Raw genomic sequence first — 13,549 nt, 5'->3', positions numbered from 1 at the left:
CCTTGGCCAATAAAGCGAGATGAGCGCCGCAACCCCAGAGTCGGTCATGACTGGACCTAAAGGTCAGGGGGTCCCTTTACCCTTTACCTTTTAAGAGGGCTATAGGTTTTGGTTTTCATGCTCCTCAAGGGCCCAGCTATCCTTTTATCCAGTTCACTAGCACAGATGTGGCAACCACTGGCCGCGCATAGTCATGTGGGGAGACACAGGCTTGGACACGGATGATTTTACAATGTAACCTTCTAATTCATGCCAGTGTCCTTGTTCTTATACTTGCAATTGCCTGCAAGGGTGTCCCCCCCCCCCCCCCGTTTTTGTTTGAAAAGAACAATAAAAATACATTGAAGAAGAAAAGAGCAAACCACATATCAAACTATTTGGCATAAAATTATTTATACAGTGGTGCCCCGCAAGACAAATGCCTCACAAGACGGAAAACTCGCTAGACGAAAGAGTTTTCCGTTTTGGAGGTGCTTTGCAAAACGAATTTCCTATGGGGTTGCTTCGCAAGACGAAAATGTCTTGCGAGTTCCTGCAGGGTTTTTTTCCTCCCCCCCTTTTTCTAAGCCGATAAACCGCTAAAAGCCGCTAATAGCGCTAATCCGCTAAGCCGTCAATTGGCTTGCTTCGCAAGACGAAAAAACCGCTAGACGAAGAGACTCGCGGAACGGATTCTTTTCGTCTTGCGAGGCACCACTGTATCGCCATTCGCAATCACAAAAATAAAAGCAGGAATGGAAACAAATCTAAGCCATTAATACAAAATAACGGCTTGAAGAACGTAAAGCATGCCTAAATTGAATAGTTAAGTCACAAAGCATTGGCATCTAATAAATAAAACACAACAGAGAGGACTGCAGGCGTATTGTGCTTATGAAGATTTCTGTAGCCGCCACAGCCTTAAAGGAAGCACAGCTAAAAATGCACTTTCAAGCTATTTAGCCTTCTTACAGTGTATTTATATAAAGGCAAATAACTGCACAGTCACTTTTTACCTTTATAGGCAGCTGTTATTTGTGGTTGCCTTTTACGCTCAGTTTCCTTAGAAGTTATGGAGCTCTTGGTTACTTTTGAAAACTTGCTGTAAGATTTAACAGATCTTACAGACTGGAATACTTGGCTCAGTGTACTTTAGACTATCTGACTGTTAGCATAGCAGTGGCAAAATAAAATCAGACTTCCCAGTAATAAAACCAAATAGCACTGTCATTGCCAAGCAGTAAACCACCTAATTTGAGAGACTGGCCATGCGCAGTCTAAAGCTGAGATCTTGCCGAGGCAATAATCAAATAATATCTTACATCTGACCATGCCATCTTCTGAAATCCTATTTATATATGTAACTTTGAGAGCAGGTTTTGGGAAATTACCTGTCCTTTTAAAGCAGCCCTCAAGTCTTCTGTTGCAATAAGGAAATGCTTTTTATACAATCAAATCTCTCTTTAGTTCCTGAACACATTTAGATTGCTGGGGTTCACGTATAGAGAAGAGGACATAAACAGATACCTGTTCTCTAATAGGGGAAGAAATATTATCATTTTTCATATTCTGTCTGTCTGCTGCTCCCATTCATCCCACCAAGTTATATTATTATTATTATTATTATTATTATTATTATTAATTATTTATTATTTATACCCCGCCCATCTGGCTGAGTTTCCCCAGCCACTCTGGGCGGCTCCCAATCAAGTATTAAAACAATACAGCGTTAAATATTAAAAACTTCCCTGAACAGGGCTGCCTTCAGATGTCTTTTAAAGATAGGATAGCTACTTATTTCCTTCACATCTGAAGGGAGGGTGTTCCACAGGGTGGGCGCCACTACCGAGAAGGCCCTCTGTCTGGTTCCCTGTAACCTTACTTCTGGCAATGAGGGAACCGCCAGAAGGCCCTCGGCGCTGGATCTCAGCTGAACGATGGGGGTGGAGACGCTCCTTCAGGTATACAGGACCGAGGCCGTTTAGGGCTTTAAAGGTCAGCACCAACACTTTGAATTGTGCTCAGAAACGTACTGGGAGCCAATGCAGATCTCTCAGAACCGGTGTTATGTGGTCTCGGCAGCCGTTCCCAGTCACCAGTCTAGCTGCCGCATTCTGGATTAATTGCAGTTTCCGGGTCACCTTCAAAGGTAGCCCCACGTAGAGCGCATGCAGGAGTCCAAGCGGGAGATAACTAGAGCATGCACCACTCTGGCGAGACAGTCCGCGGGCAGGTAGGGTCTCAGCCTGCGTACCAGGTGGAGTTGGTAGACAGCTGCCCTGGACACAGATTTGACCTGCGCCTCCATGGACAGCTGTGAGTCCAAAATGACTCCCAGGCTGCGCACCTGGTCCTTCAGGGGCACAGTTGCCCCATTCAGGGCCAGGGAGTCCCCCACACCCACCCGCCCCCTGTCCCCCAAAAACAGTACTTCTGTCTTGTCAGGATTCAACCTCAATCTGTTAGCCGCCATCCATCCTCCAACTGCCTCCAGGCAGGACATTCACTGCCTTCACTGGTTCTGATTTAAGGGAGAGGTAGAGCTGGGTATCATCCGCATACTGATGAACACCCAGCCCAAACCCCCTGGTTTTTCCTCTGACAGCGCTGCCTTCCTTTTTATTTCTGGATATTTGGCCGTGCTTTAGTTTGTTCAGAATGTGGGATAACATAACCTAGAGGGAGATCTCTGGAGCCTTGCCTTTTCTATGCATTCCTTTTGTCAACCGAAAGAAGATGTGTTCCCTTTTCTTTGTTGGCAGTGGGAGACTCCTTAAACAATTGTTGTTCTATTGTTGTCTCTGGAACTAGCTTAGTTCTCCGCAGTTGAGGGAATTGTCTTCTTGGAGTGAGACCGCTGCTTTCTTGTAATCTTTAAGGAGAAGCTGACAAGTTTCTGACCTTGGGCTGAAGCCCTTCGTTTCATTTCAGCGTTGCGTTTCATGCTCTACAGCAGTTTAACTCCCTTTCCCCCAACCTTAGTTATTTATCTTGCTTAGAGCTGTGCGCAAACGGCCCTTAAAAACCACCTGCCCTATTTGTGGGCAGAGAAATTGGGAGGAACCGTTTCACAAGATCTCCCCAGGGGCAGGAAGAATTTTCCAGTGGTTTCTCAGGGGTGAGGCTCATCATTAGCAGCGAAAGTAGCAGAACCAACACGTTCCTTTCCCCTTAAGAGTGTGTGGAAGTGTGTACAGCTTGCAGCAGCAGCCTGTCCATCATTTAGCATCATCTAAGTAGCATTGGGTGGCGCTGTGGGTTAAACCACAGAGCCTAGGACTTGCTGATCAGAAGGTCGGCGGTTTGAATCCCCGCAACAGGGTGAGCTCCTGTTGCTCAGTCCCTGCTCCTGCCAACCTAGCAGTTCGAAAGCACGTCAAAGTGCAAGCAGATATATAGGTACCGCTCCAGCGGGAAGGTAAACGCCGTTTCCGTGCACTGCTCTTGTTCGCCAGAAGCGGCTTAGTCATGCTGGCCACATGACCCAGAAGCTGTACGCCGGCTCCCTTGGACAGTAAAGCGAGATGAGCGCCGCAACCCCAGAGTCGGTCACGACTGGACCTAATGGTCAGGGGTCCCTTTACCTTTACCTTGTTCCATGACATTGTGAAGGGGAAATGGTAGCCACACTACCAAAAACAACCAGAAAATGTTGGTAAAAATTCTTCAAAGTGGCCTCCTCCTAAGAGGGTGAGGGGAAATGCCTCATCTTTTCAGAAGAAAAGTGTTCTGAGTAATTTCAGCTTGGCTCTTGTGGTAATATTATTCAGCCCATTGAACATGCTGGTGTCTCTGTTTTCTCCTGGCTTGTTTCCAAAGACAAACACAAATAGTCCTTCATGCCCAAGGCAGATATAGGGTGGTCTTTCCTAAGCAGAAGTCCTTCCATGGCTTGTGGCAAGTTGCATTTGAAACTGAGGGGAGATGATACAGAACGGGTGTGTGAGCTTTCCACAGTTGCCTTGGGCTTGCCTAAAGTCGCTTTTTGGGTAGTGGTCTTTTTGGATTTGGGTGTCAGAAGTACTCAGCCTGATGTATGTGAGGGATGGGGGGGGGGGAGTTGCTTCTGTCTCTCTCCCTTTTTCTTTCTCTTTCTCTTTCTCACCCACACCCATACACCACACACGCACACACAAAATACAGTTTCAGTCTAGCTCCAGAGAGTAAGAGTGGAGGAGGTTTGCTTCAGCTCCGTGCTATAAGATTTTACAGCTGCATTTTGAGTAAGTCGGCCTTGTGTTCTGCCTCAGGGTCCTGCTGCACTAGTTGTGCAGTACAGTGGTACCTCGGGATGCGAACAGGATCCGTTCCAGAGCCCCGTTCACATCCTGAATGGAACGTAAGATGTGACTGCGCATGCGCGAGTCACGTTTCGCCGCTTCTGCATGTGTGTGCGACGTCATTTTGAGCATCTGCGCATGCGCGAGCGGTGAAACCCAGAAATAACACTGTTACTTCCGGGTTGCCATGGAGCGCAACCCAAAAGTGCTCCACCTGAAGCACATTCAACCCGAGGTATGAGTGTAATGGCTACAGGGAGCGCTGTAAAATCTCCACTTGGCCACAAAGTCGCCCTTTGAAGCTGGGCCAGCCACTCTCTTGGTCTAACCAAAGTCAAAGGGTTGTTGTGAGGATGAAATGGGAGGGATTCCAGGAATAGAGATCCTGTGCGCCCCCCCCCCAAAAAAAAACAAGTTTTTGGACTGCATCTCCCATAATTCCAGATCTTTGGCCATGATAGCTGATGGGAACTGGAGTCCAACACCATCTGCGGAACCACATTCCTGACATACACCACCCTCAAAAGACTGGAGATAAAAATGTAGTAGATTTGGGGGGGGGGTAGGTTAGTGTTCTGCACTTGTACCGGAGAGCCCATGTCCTTGGGAGTTTTCCTCCTCATTGGAATATAGGTGTGCATCTTAATTGAACAGGCAGACAAAATATTTATTAATTTCATAAAATTTATACATGGCTTGATTGTGCATATATAAAACCACCTCTAAACCATTTACAAAAAAACCCCAGAAAACAATACATTTATCAATAAAATAACAATAGTAATTTAAAACATTTAAGAAAATGCAAATCAACAATAAACTAAAGACAGATTAAACATGCATCAACATTTTAAATAGCGGTATCTGGGCAGGCTTGTCTAAGCAGAATGTTTTTAGCAGGCATAGGCAAACTTGGCCCTCCAGATGTTTTAGGACTACAACTCCCATCATCCCTAGCTAACAGGACCAGTGGTCAGGGGTGATGGGAGTTGTAGTCCCAAAACATCTGGAGGGCCAAGTTTGCCTATGCCTGGTATATAGCAAGTTGCCTGCCTGATATCAGTAGCCAGGGAGTTCCAGTGTGGAGGTGGCTACACTAAAATACTGATTTCTTATGTGGAACAGGTATTACGTGGCACTTGTAACAATGCCAGTTCACAGATCAAAGTGATTGAGTGGGTGTATATGGGCTCAGGTGATCTCACAGGTAAATTGGTCCCCAGTTGTTATGTGCTTTGTATACTAATAGCAACACCCTGAACATGGCCCAGTAGCAAATCGGCAGCCAGTACAGATCTCTGAGCACAGGTCTTACTCCTCTCAGCAATCGTGCTGCAGTGTTCTGGATCAAGCGCAAGGAAGCCCCACATAGAGCACATTGCAGTAATCCAGCCTTGAAGCAACCAAGGCCTGAGCTTCTATCACTAGGCTTCCCCAGTCCAGGAACGGCCATAGCTGTCGAACCAATTGCAATTGGCAAAAGGCGCTTCTAGCCACTGGGTCCAGAAGCACCCCAAACTGTGAACCTGCTCCTTCAGGGGAAGTGCAACGCCATCCGGGGGGGGGGGCAGTTGACCAATTTATTGATTATTGATTTATTGATTACTCATATTCAGGCTCAGCTTGTTTTCTGACATCCATCTCCCTACCGCATCCAAGTAATGGCCTAAGACTGCATCGTCTCTGTTAAGTTGTGGGTGAACATATCAGACGACACAGCGATTCTTCAAACAGCTCTTGTTTATTCACAGGCCAGAACAGAACTGAACTGAAGGGTTCAGCCAGCCTGCTTATATAGAGCTCCACTAGAACGCAACAGTAACCATTTTCTGTAACTATCCAATCACTGAATGTCACTTTCAATCCCTTATTTGCATATGTGGACCTGAATGAAAACTATCTACAGTATCCCCTTCTGGCCCAGGGTGAGAACTTCAGTACATAACAGTCTCTCCTGATTCAGATGTGGTGGAGAAATAGAGCTGCGTGTTATCAGCACTCTTTAAGTAAACACTTGATCTCCAGATGCGCAGGGGGTGAGAGGGTGTAATGTAGAAAAACCTTGCCATATGGATAATCATACAGTGGTACCTCTTGTTGTGGACTTAATCCATTTTAGGGTGCCGTTCACACCCTGAAAAGTTCACAACTAGAGTGCCTCTGCGCATGTGCGTTTCTGCGCGTGCGTGAAGCGTGCAGATCGCTTCTGCGCATGTGCGGGCGGCAAACCCGGAAGTAAACACTTCTGAGTTTGCCGCGTTCGTAAGCTGAAAGTCCGCAACAAGAGCGGAACGCAACACAAAGTCTTACTGTACATATTTTGTCACTCCCCCCCCCAAAAAAAATGTTCGATTATCTGAGGGAATGAGAGTCTTGCTGCTTATCCAAAAACTTACTTCATTCAAACTGACAAAATAGTAGTTCTTTTTATTTAATTGTCCCAGCTTGTGATTGTAACATTTGCTTTCATTACTCTTCTTCCTTCCCTATTCCCAGGGTATGCAGCAATAATCTCTTTTAAGCTCTCATTTGTGAGAGAAAATAAGTCTCTGATTAGCTGAATAAGGATGCTTTCATGAACCGACAACCTAGCTGATAAACGTCCTGTTTTTCTTTATATCCGCAAGGTGATTTGTGATGGCTCTTGTTTTAACCTCTTCCTCTCCACCCTGTTTTGATCAGCAGAAGTTTAATTGACATGTGACACTGGAAACTTAAATGGCACTTGGGGGCTCTATGTGGGCTTTCAGACTTTTTGTTTAAACTACCTTGCCTTTGGGGATAGAACCTGCTCATCCTGCTGCACCCACAGAGGTGAGGATGTTTTCAAACAAAAGAATTGTTAACTGTGAAGACCAAAAAGGGTCATTTTCTTTGTTTGTTTGCCTGTTCAAATACCTGAAAAGGTTTTGGTGATCTTGAGAAAGGCAGATTGGCAGCATAGTCCACCATGCAGGGTTTCTGTAGGCTACAAAAAAACCTCACTGGCTTGAGTTCCTTGGAAGAAGTGGCAAGGTATACAAATATAAAATGAAAATAACAATGACATATGACCATGTGAAGATGAATGTGCGTCATCATTCTCTCCAGAATGTGGTTGCCGTCCTATACCAATCACACCAGGCACCCTGAGCTTCCTTGCTATGTGGTTTGTTAAAGAGTTATGCATCGCATGTATGTACCAGATAGGTGCCCTCATGTTGTCAAAGGGCTTTTTGACTGTGGCACTCCTTTAAAAAAAAAGTGTACTGCCCTTAATCTGAAGATCACAGGCATTTCACAACATAAAAATATAAAATGAGGGCACAAAATATATAATAAAACAAAGGCAAACCAATAACCCCTCACCCACAACCACGTTTCAGAGTCTGTAGAATGTTATTCAGCCAAAGGCCAGGTTGAAGAGAAAACTGGTGCCTAAAGAAATGCAATAAAGCCGTCTGGTAAACTTCCCTGGGGAAAGCATTCCACAAACGGGGAGCCACCGCAGAGAAGGCCCTGTTCTCATGTTGCCACCCTCCAGAACTCTCACTGAGGAGGCACACAAAGAAGAGCCTCAGAAGATGATTGCAGGGTCCGGGTCAGTTCATATGGAAAGAGGCGGTCCTTGAGGTAGAATCATAGAATCATAGAATAGAATCATAGAATTATAGAGTTGGAAGATACCACAAGGGCCACCGAGTCCAACCCCCTGCCAAGCAGGAAACACCATCAGAGCACTCCTGACATATGGATGTCAAGCCTCTGCTTAAAGACCTCCAAAGAAGGAGACTCCACCACACTCCTTGGCAGCAAATTCCACTGTCAAACAGCTCTTACTGTCAGGAAGTTCTTCCTCATGTTTAGGTGGAATCTTCTTTCTTGTAGTTTGGAACCATTGCTCCGTGTCCGCTTCTCTGGAGCAGCAGAAAACAACCTTTCTCCCTCCTCTATGTGACATCCTTTTATATATTTGAACATGGCTATCATATCACCCCTTAACCTCCTCTTCTCCAGGCTAAACATGCCCAGCTCCCTTAGCCGTTCCTCACAAGGCATCGTTTCCAGGCCTTTGACCATTTTGGTTGCCCTCCTCTGGACACGTTCCAGTTTGTGCAATCCTGAGGTATTGCAATCCTGAGCCATTTAAGGCTTTATAGGTCAAAACCAGCAATTTGAATTGGGCACAGAAACTACTTGGAAGCCAGTGCAGTCGAGGCAGGATGGCATTATATGTTTAACACATATTACCCCAACGAACAGGCTGGCTCTCGAATTTTGCACCAGCTGAAGTTTCTGAACTGACTTTAAGGGCAGCCCCATGTACAGTGGACGCTCGAGTTGCGAACATGATCCGTGCGGGATGCACGTTCGCAACCCGCAGCGTCCGCAACCCACAGTGGCGCGTCTGTGCATGCACGGGTTGCGATTCGCCACTTCTGCGCATGCGCAAAGTGCGATTTAGTGCTTCTGCGTATGCGCGACTGCCAAAACCTGGAAGTAACCCGTTCCAGTACTTCCGGGTTTCGGCCGTCCACAACCCGAAAAAACACAACCGGAAGCATATTATTATTACCCGAGGTAATAATAATAATAATAATAATAATAATAATAATAATAATTTATTTGTACCCCGCCCACTTGGCTGGGTTTCCCCAGCCACTCTGGGCAGCTTCCACAGAGACCAAAAATACACTAAAATGTCACACATTAAAAACTTCCCTGAACAGGGCTGCCTTAAGATGTCTTCTGAATGTCAGGTAGTTGTTTATCGCTTTGACATCTGCTGGAAGGGCGTTCCACAGGGCAGGCGCCACTACCGAGAAGGCCCTCTGCCTGGTTCCCTGTAGCTTTGCTTCTCGCAATGAGGGAACCGCCAGAAGGCCCTCGGCGCTGGATCTCAGCGTCCAGGCAGAATGATGGGGGTGGAGACGCTCCTTCAGGTATACTGGACCGAGGCCGTTTAGGGCTTTAAAGGTCAGCACCAACACTTTGAATTGTGCTCGGAAACGTACTGGGAGCCAATGTAGGTCTTTCAAGACCGGTGTTATGTGGTCTCGGCAGCCGCCCCCAGTCACCAGTCTAGCTGCCACATTCTGGATTAGTTGTAGTTTCCGAGTCACCTTCAAAGGTAGCCCCACGTAGAGTGCATTGCAGTAGTCGTAAACAGCTGCCCTGGACACAGAGTTGACCTGCGCCTCCATGGACAGCTGTGAGTCCAAAATGACTCCCAGGCTGCACACCTGGTCCTTCAGGGGCACATTTACCCCATTCAGGACCAGGGAATCCTCCACACCTGCCCGCCTCCTGTCCCCCGAAAACAGTACTTCTGTCTTGTCAGGATTCAACAGGTATGACTGTAATAACACATTGCAGTAATCTAACCTAGAGATTGCCAGAGCATAGACGACAGAAGTTAGGCTATTGCGGTCCAGATAGGGGTGCAGCTGGGTCATCAGTCAAAGCTGATGGAAGGTTCTTTGCACCACTAAGGCTACCTGAGCCTCAAGCCAACAGCAAAGGATACCTGCTCCTTCAGAGGGAGTGTAACCCAGCAAGAGGAGACAACCTCCCAGCCATCTGGTCTAGGGAAATGCCCATTAACAAGTGCCTCAGTCTTAATCTGGATTGAGATTCATTTGGTTTGGTGTTTTTTTAAAATGATATTTATTAAAGTTTCAAGAGAATTGCAAAAATGGAAAAAGGAAAAAGAAAACAAAAAATACAAAGTACAGAAAAAGTAAAAACAACAACAATTAAAAACATTTCAATCTTTCTGTGTCTTATCTTTCATTTACTTATTTCCCTGACCTCCTCACACCTCCCTCTTTTGTATTCTAGTTCAATAGTTGTTTCAGCAAGTCCTTACCCTTTTTGCATTTATCTTAATACTTTATCGTAATATATTATAACTTTACATTTTTTACATGTTAACAATCTGTTTTTTACATATCTCTTAAGAACATTATTACTAAAACCACTTCGCTTCATTCCAGCCTCCTTCTAACATTCCTTAATTTTACACTGTTTCTGTAAATAGACTTTAAATTTCTTCCAATCTTCTTCTACCAACTCTTCTCCCTGGTCTCGGATTCTGCCAGTCATTTCCGCCAGTTCCATCACCTTCATCTGCCATTCTTCCAGGGTGGGTAGATCTTGTGTCTTCCAATACCTCGCGATGAGTATTCTTGCTGCTGTTGTTGCAGGATTGAGATTCAGTTTGTTGGTTCTCATCCAATCCATTACAGTTAAATTGATGGAATATGCTGAAATGGCAAAATTGACGATGAAACTGAGAGGAAGAGATGACAATGAATTCAAGTAAGAATGGAAGATGTTTATTGGATATATACAGAAGTAATGTACAGTGGTGCCTCTGGATGCGAACGGGAGCCGTTCCGGAGCCCCATTCGCATCCTGAAGCGAACGGAAGACGTGACTGCGTGTCTGCGTGGGTCACGTTTCGCCGCTTCCGCACATGCGAGTGACGTCATTTTGAGCGTCTGCGCATGCGCGAGCGGCAAAACCCAGAAGTAACGCGCTCCGTTACTTCCGGGTCGCCGCAGAGTGCAACCCGAAAATATTTAAGCTGAAGCATATTCATCCCAAGGTATGACTGTACACGGCTTAATACATTAGTAGGGTTTTAAGATCACTTGTAACTTTATCATGAATGAATAGTGGGTGATTTAAATATGATATAAATATAACAACGGACATGTAGTAAGCTGATAAACAGTAGAACCAGGTAAGGGTTTAGATGGAAGTCAAGGGATTCTAGGAATCCCACAAGTTTATTTTGTTTTTGTTTTATTTTTTAAAGAAATATTTTTGTGAATGTATGTTTTTGTTTCTTTGTGTTTTTTATTATATTTGGAAAATCAATAAAATGTGTTAAAACAACAACAACCCATTACAGAGGCAAGACACTGTGTCCATCACATCGCCTGAACGCTCTGCTTCTGGAGTTTTCTTGCCCGGCGCATGTTATTTCCCCAGAATTTTAACCTTTGAGTATGTAATGCACACAAGCACACAATTTGTGTGCTGTGATTCTTCATAGCACTGCCTATTCCTAATGGAAGAAAGAGAATCCCACACAGCTATCTCTCCCCCCCCCCCCCCGCAATTCGTTGTTCCAGCTGCGTCTTGCATCTCAGGTGAGGCATATTGATGTAAGCTGGCAAAGTGTCATGCTGATTAGCAGTATCAGCATATGTACTGCAAATGGTGTGTGTGTGTGTGTGTGTGTGTGTTTTGGCAGCAAGGTTGAGAGGAAAGGGAGCAGAGGTGGACCCCAGAGGGGACTGAAAGAGAATCCCTTGGGTGTCCTTTCAATAAGCTGGCTACTAGCTTTCGCTAGGTATTTCTGTTGAAGTGCTCAGTAGGTCAGCTGCTGTATTGGAAAGAACACAGAAGCTGCATGGATTGTGGCACAGGGCTTGTGCTCAGCCAGTGTGTTCCGGGTCAAGCAGTTGAACTGCAAGCCAACCTTTGAGGTAGATGGTGCATGGACCGCAATCTAATTTTCAGTTGTTCTTTACTGATCAAGGAGCAGAAGCAGGGCTGCAGGGGTTTAGCAAGCCTGGCATTCTTGTTGAAATCACACTGGTTTGCAGGGGACTGTAATGGATTTGGACTGTTCCAAAGACCTACTTCCTACAGGGAAGTTTTTACTGGGAAATGGCGCCTTGTTGGAAATAAAGGTGTGGATCTACCTTTTTTAGTTTCCTGAAATACGGTATGAAAATAGTTGAATGAGTATAAAATTCATAAACACAGCAGGATTTTCCCCTTAAAAGAGAGCCAGCGTGGTGTAGTGGTTAAGAGCGGTAGTCTTGTAATCTGGGGAACCGGGTTCGAGTCTCCGCTCCTCCACATGCAGCTGCTGGGTGACCTTGGGCCAGTCACACTTCTCTGAGGTCTCTCAGCCCCACTCACCTCACAGAGTGTTTGTTGTGGGGGAGAAAGGGGAAAAGGAGATTGTTCGCCGCTTTGAGGCTCCTTAAGGGGAGTGAAAGGTGGGATATCAAGTCCAAACTCTTTTTCTTCATATGAATCAGGTGTAGGGAAGCTCTGGACCCTCCAGAGATTGCTGAACTACAACTCTCATAATCTCCTGCCTTTGACTAGGGCTGATGGGAGTTGTAGTTCAGAATTGTCGGGAGCACCAAAGGTCTCCCCCACCCGATATAAATATGACCAGCCTCTATTGAAAAATCAAATATGTTATTTCTTAGGAGTAAAGTTTAGCTCTAAAATGAGTGGTTTGTACCCACTATTAGGCACCTGTTCAAAACTGCTGTTTGTTGTGGCATGGCTAATAGCTAGTGTAATGGTTCTAAGGGGGTTGCTCGTGCGTAGGTTGCCGCCACTCCTGGCTAGGTTGCCTGGTTGAACCCTTTCTCTCTGGACAGCCCTTCACTTCGTGGCTGTCTCAGTCACTGGCAGAATCCGTCAGTGGGCGTTTCTTGAACTTCTCTCTGGAGCAGCAGAAAACAACCTTTCTCCCTCCTCTATGTGACATCCTTTTATATAGCCATATAAAAAGATTCCACCTAAACATTAGGAAGAACTTCCTGACAGTAAGAGCTGTTTGACAGTGGAATTTGCTGCCAAGGAGTGTGGTGGAGTCTCCTTCTTTGGAGGTCTTTAAGCAGAGGCTTGACAACCATATGTCAGGAGTGCTCTGATGGTGTTTCCTGCTTGGCAGGGGCTTGGACTCAATGGCCCTTGTGGTCTCTTCCAACTCTATGATTCTATTCTATGATTCTTCCAGCAAAGAAGTTCTTTGACGCCAAGTCTCCTCCTACTCTCCCTGCGCGGAAGTCTTCTGCGCAGGGAGGGTGTGGGCAGCGGAGGACCCGTGCTCTCCCCACTGGTCTCCGGTGAAGAGTCCTGGAGCCTCCTTTCCGATTCCGCCATCTGCCCCCCTTCACCCCTGGTGTTACGCTGATTTCCTTCCCCAGCAGCTGGGCTGCCTCTCTCCCTGCTGGGACCCTCTCCGGCATCGCTCTGGAGCCTTTCCTCCGCCTCTGGCTCCGATGGCAGTTCCCTGACAGCTAGACTGTGTTGCTTTGTTGGGATTTTACAGACTGGGTGGTGGTGCATTGCTTCTGCTAGCCTTATTTGATACGCTGCTACTAATAGAAAATTCTAGCTACAGCGAGTTATTCTAGCACTTGAGTTATAACACAGCTTTGTTGCTTCCCGCCAACGAAGGTGATGCACTTCCTGTTCTTGGGAAATGAAAGCATCCTGGACTCCTATTTACTGGCCTAATAAAAAGGTTGCACCTCTGGTGCTCTATG

The 13,549-nt window shown here is 46.0% G+C and overlaps 1 protein-coding gene across 1 annotated transcript in view; it reads left to right on the top strand.

Annotated features, from left to right (window-relative positions):
* KLF7 (KLF transcription factor 7) overlaps nucleotides 1-13,549 on the top strand; it is a 96,409-nt gene that overhangs the window by 76,632 nt on the left and 6,228 nt on the right. The window lies entirely within an intron of this gene.

This window comes from Podarcis erhardii (genome assembly GCF_964252035.2).
Source record: "Podarcis erhardii genome assembly, chromosome: 1".
Classification (NCBI taxonomy): domain Eukaryota; kingdom Metazoa; phylum Chordata; class Lepidosauria; order Squamata; family Lacertidae; genus Podarcis; species Podarcis erhardii.
This window is presented reverse-complemented; position numbering and strand designations above follow the sequence as displayed.